Source organism: Anolis sagrei, chromosome 5 (assembly GCF_037176765.1).
Source record: "Anolis sagrei isolate rAnoSag1 chromosome 5, rAnoSag1.mat, whole genome shotgun sequence".
Lineage (NCBI taxonomy): Eukaryota > Metazoa > Chordata > Lepidosauria > Squamata > Dactyloidae > Anolis > Anolis sagrei.
Window position 1 is genome coordinate 51,947,173 of NC_090025.1, and position 7,507 is coordinate 51,954,679.

Sequence of the window (7,507 nt, forward strand, 5' to 3'; positions counted from 1 at the left end):
GCTAAACCAATGCAGAGTTTGACCCTGTGTACACTTCCCATTTAATGCAGTTCAAAGCTAGCTTTAAATTGTGCTGGCTAGACAACAAACTACCACAAAAGCACATGGAAGTATGTCCTTAAGGTGCATCAGTGCCCTGTGATTTGTGTAGGCACCATCTGAGCTTCAAACTATTTCGAGTAATCATCTGCATAGTGAAACTACATAAGGTGGTCAGTGTAGATGGGCCTTTTGTCTGGTAGTAGCAACATCTCCACAGCAAAAGATGCAATAAAGAAAGTCAGGGGTGGCCATGGGTATGATTCTGTTCTGGCCAATCCCACTGTTTGCCCACATAAAACAGGTTAGGTAAGCAGCAGCTTCCTCTGAAATCTCTTTCTGGGTATGCCTGAACAAGCAATACAGAGAGAAAAATGGGGAGCAGATAAGCCTTTCTTGCCAGTTCCTCCTAGTATGGTAAAAAGCATGGATCTATAAGTTTAGCTGTAAACATGGACCCCTTCCACACATCTGTATAAAATCCACATTGAACTGGATTATATGGTGGTGTGGACTCGGATAACCCAGTTCAAAACAGATATTGCAAATTATCTGTCTTGATATTCTGTGTGGAAGGGCCCTTGGATGTCAAGGAAGCATAGAATATAAACATCAACCTTGGATACATTTTGGAAGAAGATTCACCACATTTTATTTATTTACATTAACCTAACCTGTTTGCTTCATTTTATATATGCACTTTAAAAAAAATTGGATAAATAGTTTGTTGAAGCATGCTCTTCTGTTTGGACTGTAGAAGGCTATCCCTATTTTTCCCCATGTTATTTCTGTATTGTCAGAGAAGTAATGCCTAGAACACACCTGCTTTACTAACTGAGGCATATCTGCATTGACCTTTCAGCATGAACCCTTGGAGAAAGGAACTCGCCTTCTGGGATATATATCCGCTTCACACACACAAACACTTTAGTTCAGGAATCTGTTACTTCTTTTCATAGAGACAGAGTGACTCTGTGGAGAACGCCCATTTTCTTGTCTATAGCACAAACACAGAGAGAAAACATATGTGACAATCCTTTAAGGAAGCAGCCAGATGCCCTTGCCAGTTTTCCTGTAGCCCACATGGGGTATTCTTAAATCACAGATGTTTGACAGTAAAGCATTTGGATCTCATGGCATCATTGGAGGAAAAAACCCCACATCCTGCTTCTTCCATATCATTAAGGAAATCAGAGAAACATGTTTTTTGTGAGATGCGATCACTGCAAGCCTAAACGAAAACGTCTGGAAGCCAGTACAGGGATTCTCTCAATAGGACAGCCCGACATTTTCATCTAATTGATACAAATGTAGTGGTTCAGTGCTGAGGAAATATACTGAAAGGTTAGATTAGATAGATAATCCCGAGGTCCATTAGGACTGATCTTGGTTTAACTCATACATACAAGTGCCTGGATACGTTTATGCATACCAAAAATCTTTAGGAGACACATGCTTTCTCTTAGAGTTGAACTTGGATCTAAGAAACCCAGGTGGGCCACAAAAAGGGAATCTCTCTCATATTGCTATCATAACTGCAACAGAAATTATCACTGCAAATGGTGTTACCTTGACTTTAGAGGATATATGAGGGTTAGGTTAGTCAAAAAGTACAGTGTTCCCTCACTTATTGCGGGTGTTGCGTTCCAGGACCACCCGCAATAAGTCAAAATCGATGAAGTAGAGACGCTCCACTCCTCTCCCCCCCTCCCCCACTCACTCAATCCCTTCGTGCATGACAGCAGGGCTGCTCCATCCGGACCTGAGGCAGTGATGCTTTGCCCACTTTTCCTTCCTTCACAGGTGACGCCTCAGCCTCAGATGCAGACGCATAGTGGAAGGCGCATGCTGATTGGGGCGTAGATTGTGTTTCTGGGAGGTGGGCTCTGATTGGATAACGTGTACCAGCTTGCTCCGCCTTCTTATTTCTGCCTGTTGCACTCCAGGACAGGAAAAGCCCTCTGACTTTAAACACCACACCGTTGGATAGGGAAACAATACTTTTATTGAAGATAATTAAAAAGCAGTAAAGTAAAAAAAAAAAAGCACTTTAAAGAAAAAGGTAAATCCAATTAGGTAGGAAGATAAGCAGGAAAAAATTAGTCCAGGTTAATAGTTCAGCAAAATCCATAAAAACAAAGTCAAAACTTCCCAAATGAAATGCAAGAAATCAGAAAACATGAATCTAAGGCATGAATATAAAATCATAGAATCCAAGAACCAAAGCTATGAAACAATGCACTTAAAACATGAAATTTCTAAGCAAAGCTTCCATGAAACAAGGACGAGATCTTGACTTGACTCCAAACAATGCTTCATCTGACTACATATCCTGTACTTGGGACTTTTATCTCCTCATTAGCTATGTCTCTAGCACTCAGAAATTGGTTTCGCTTTAGCTGAGAATTTCTTATCTTTTTCTCTCGGAGCCTGGCAGAACACCAAAGCCACTGTTCGGCTCTCCTGTTTTGACTGATCTCCTCATGTCTACCTATTTGCTCATAAATTTCTGCAGCTGGGCCAGGTGCCGAGCTGTTTTCACATTCTCTATCATGGGAACTCTCTGGTAACAATTCAGAGAGCACACCATCATCCTCACACCCCTCAGGGATATTCTCATGGGAAATTACACTTCAAACAGGGATCTCCCGGTCATTCTATGCATCAATATCATTGACCAAACCATTGCCATCTTGAAACTCATCTTGAAACGCATTAGCATCACTCCCCAGATCCAAAGCACCCCGATCCTGAAACACAATCACAGGCTGAGCTCCAGCACTGCCTCCCACTCACAAGCCCCACCTCATGTTTTACTTCACTTTATACTGATGGAAGGTATGCTGTGATTGGCCTGCTAAAAAGGAGGCTCTGATTGGCTAACGTACACAAACTCACCCCTCCTTCTTATTTCTGCCTCCCACTCAAAAGCCCCACTTATTGAAGGTGCACTGTGGATGGGCCACTGAAAGAGAGGCTTTGATTGGCTATCATGCCACTATCCCCTCCTCTTCCCCGGATCTCCTCCTTTCACTTATTCCTGCCTTCCTCTCAAAAACAATGCCTCACTTCATACCTATGGAAGGTGCACTGTGATTGGGTTGCTGAAAAACCGCGAAACAGTGAGTCTGCGAAAAGCGAAATAGCAAGTAAATACTGTAATGCCTCAATCGCTCTAACTTTTCTTTCTTTCACAGCTACTGGACTATCTATGCATGATATGATAGAGATAACCTTACTCTACTGGTATAGTCTTTCCTTGTTCCGATTGACTGATTAGAGCTATGAATCTGAAGCTAAAAGAAAGAGTCGTAATTGAATTTCTGGTAAAAGAAAGTTGTGTACCTAATCATCACTTGAAGAATGTTTATGATTTGGTCCCTTCTGACTTTTTCCTTTTTGGACCTCTGAAAGACAACCTATGTGGTTTAAGGTTCAATGACTTGAATGACATTCAAACAGTTTTAAAATCATGTGTCACGAAAGCAAAACCCTGAATTTTACCAAAATGGGTTTGATGCCTGGGTTTAACAATGGCGTAAATGTGTACAAATTGATGGTGAGTATATTGAATGGTAGTTTTGCGCAGAGAGTAGCTCAGGCTATGACATGTAACAACTTCTGCTGTTGTATGTTCATTCATAAAGTTTTTATGACACAGGAGGCAAAACTTTCTGACCCATCCTCATATTAATTAACAAGAAATGGCAAACCATGGTGAGACAAGCATTGGCAAGCTCTCATCATCTCCACTTACCCTCCCTCCTACCCTTTCTTCGTTGACACCGGGGTTTGACAACAAACTACAATCAGCCATTGTGTGTGAATGTCCAAACCAACAGGGAATAATACTCAAAGCACTAGAAATGCAATAAATGTACTGAGAAAATACACAGACTTCTACTGCATGAGCAAACATAAGCCTGAATTCTACATTCATAATCCATTGTCGACTCTGAGCTCCAAGATAAATCAATTTGAGGAATTTCATGTAAAGGAAATGTTTACACTCTCTCCTTCTTTGTGAGCACCCTAGCTCATTCTATTCACAAGAGCTTCCTGACCCACAGTCCAGGCTTTTTGTCATAATATGTGTGTGCAAGGGGGGTAGGAAACTTGCTTTCTGTGAATGTCTTTGGATGCAAGCCATAAGTGATAATATCTGGTTGACACTGTATATTTTGCTTGCCAGGATAACAGACAGGAAGCTATTAGAAGTTGTGATGACTTTAGTGGGGCATCCTTTAAAAGAAAGTTATTGTAACATGTATTTCTTTTTTTCACTACAGTTGTTTCCTAATAATAGAACAATACTTCAAAATAGTTTTTAAAACATCATTTGGTGGTACTGTCTTACTGGAAGTCCATTTGCTCTGTAGGAACAGATTCTGATACAATGTTTTTAAATTACTTTTCTTAATGTCAAGAAGTTATATCAGAGTGTGTTACTGTGAGGTTTCCGGGCTGTATGGCAATGGTTGCTGGTCCTTTGTTGGGAGATATTAGCTGGCCCCAATTTGTTCTTGTCTGGAATTCCCCTTTTTGAGTGTTACTCTCTGATTTTAGAATTTTTAAAATACTGGTAGCCAGATTTTGTTCATTTTCATGGTTTCCTCCTTTCTGTTGAAATTGTTTACACCTGCCAAAATAGGACCCCTATGCAGTATAGTTCTGGTAGAACTTTAAGCTTCATCTCCCTGATCCATGATCTCAGCCATTGATTGATTGATTGATTGATTGATTGATTATAATCATGGTTTTAGTTCGCTTCTAGTTGGACTTTTTAGTGACAATATTGTTGCTTTTTTACTTAAGATCTGGAGCTGGGAACATTGACTAAAACTACTGACTTTGACGGAGCCCTCGGTGGCGCAATGGGTTAAACTGCTAGCTGCTAAGTTTGTTGAACAAAAGGTCTCGGGTTCAAATCCGGGGAGCAGTGTGAACTTCTGCTGTCAGCCCCAGCTTCTGCCAACCTAGCAGTTTGCAAACATGTAAATGTCAGTAGATCAATAGGTACCATTCTGATGGGAAGGTAAGTGCGCTCCATGCAGTCATGCCGGCTACATAACCTTGGAGGTGTCTACGGACAATGCTGGCTCTTCAGCTTAGAAACTGAGATGAGCACCAACCCCCAGAGTTGGACACGGCTGGACTTAATGTCAGGGGAAAACCTTTACCTTCCCTACCAACTTTGACAGAGGCCAAAGAAAACTGAGATAACAGAGCACATGGTTTCCTTTTAGGATTTTTGTTATATACCTACGTGCCTATAAATCTGTATTCAAAAAATGAGAATTATTTCTTCCTCTTTGGAAATCTGCTCACTCATATAAACAGTAAATTCACTAGACCTTAAAATAGTGCTAGACACATTACCAAGATGTGTTAAATTTCAGGGTGGACTTCCTTCATTGTTTTCAAAGGAAACTGACCTTGGCCCTACTCAAGTTCAAAGTGTAAATAGTCTTCTTCTGACTTATTTTGGAAATTTGTTTGCAATCTCTCATTAACAGATGCTGGATTTGAAAGGAAGATCACTATCCTATCTTGTACCAAATCCCAATGGCTGCGGTACATATTTTGCAGCTATTCAATATCTAATGAATATTCAGCCAACATCATTTGCAGAGGATAAAACCTAGCTAGGAAATTTGCTTCCTCTGTATTTCAAATGAACTTGCCGACTGTTTTGAAGCTGGCTGAACTTTGACAAGAGCCATTCCTTTTTAATTGCCTGTACGTTTTGCAAGGCAGAATCTCATAGTCTTTGCATCTGGAGCTAATGGATGTTTCTTTGATTTGGGCTGCTGTCCAAATCATTCTTAATTCTGAAGGAAGGTCTGGCGCAATGAATAGGACTAGCATCCAAGGAAATGTGTTGAGTATCAGGCTGCTTTTGAAGGTCAGGTAGCTGAGGGATAAAAGATTTGAAGATATAAGTTGAGCATCCCTTATCCAAAATTCCAAAACCTCAAATACTCCAAAATTTTCCGCATTTGTAGCAGAAATAGTGACACCTTGGCTTTCTGGTGGTTTAGTCTACACAAACATTGTACTGTGCACAATGTTATTAAAATATTGAGTAAAATTATCTTTAGGCTGTATGTGTAAGGTATTTGTGAAACATAAATTGATTTATTTTCGTAGACTTGAGTTCCATCTACAAGGTCTCTTGTTATGTACATGTATGCAGGGATTCTAAAATCTTTTTTAAAATCCCAGATCCAAAATGCATCTAGTCCCAAACTTTTTGGATAGGGATATTCAATCAATATTGTAATATGCAATAGCAGTTGCACTGTATCATTAGTGTTAATGGAGGTAAATACCTTTTTTAAAAAAAAATGTCTCCCAAAAGGAAATTAGGCTTAGAAAGGTCAAAGGCAACTGTCAAAATTACTGTCACTTGTTCATTCAGGAGAGCAAAGCAGTAGGCTTGTGCAGTCTGGGTAAACCTTGACCTGTTTCGTGTCCCAGTTTTCAGTGGGGTCCTCGGTCCATTTTTTTGGGAGCATCCAGAAATCAGGAGGGCAGATATCTATTTTCGCTCTGGGGTACCAAAAGATCTGTTTTCTATCAGCCCATTATTGGGGGGGGGGGGGCTTCCCTGACTCTTCTTCCCATCATTTGAGGCATTTAAGCTGCTTCTACTCTAGAGGAGAGGTGCTCAGCTGCAGGCAGGCGCACACTTTAAGGAGGCTTCTTACCAGGTTTTACTCTAGAGGAGAGGCAGGTGCCTGCACTTTCTCTCCCAGGACTCCACACCACATGCACTCCTTCCAAGGCAAAGAGGCAAGTTCTCTGTTTCTTACTCTAGAGGAGAGGCACTTGGCTGCACGCAGGCACCTGCACTTTCTCTCCTGGGCTGCACCATGCCAGCAACCACACACACACACTTACCAAGGCTTCCCACTTCCAGGTAAGGAAGAGTGATGATGTCCTGGGAGAGGAGAGTAGTTTTCAGGGAATGAGAATTTTCTTTTTGTTTGCTGGGAATTAATAAAAAAGATTAAACTGTGATACCGAAAAGCAGAGAAGGAGCCAGGATTGGCTCTCACTTGCTTTCGTGTTGGGCGGGTTTTTGTACCGGGAGGACCCTTACCATTACAGGTTCCCAAAGTACTGAAGGTACAGAAAGAAACAGAGGAAACAGAAGAAACAAATTCTGTGCACAAGCCTACAAAGCAGGTGCTCATAGGCCTTGCTCAAAGTAAAGACATGCTCCTCTTGAATTAAAGACTACACCTGAATGTATATTTCTACTTTTTTTCAGGTTTTTTTAAATGTACACAACGGCTCTGTTTACTTTTTCCTGGCTATGACCATCTGCGCTGGGTGTTATCCGATGTCATTGCTGCTTTTAACACTTGGCTAACTGTGAACACAGATGCTCCTCTATATTATCTCCTCTTCAAAAGATCAGACTCATTTGTAATGTTATTGCAGCCAGTCAGGGTTATAATCC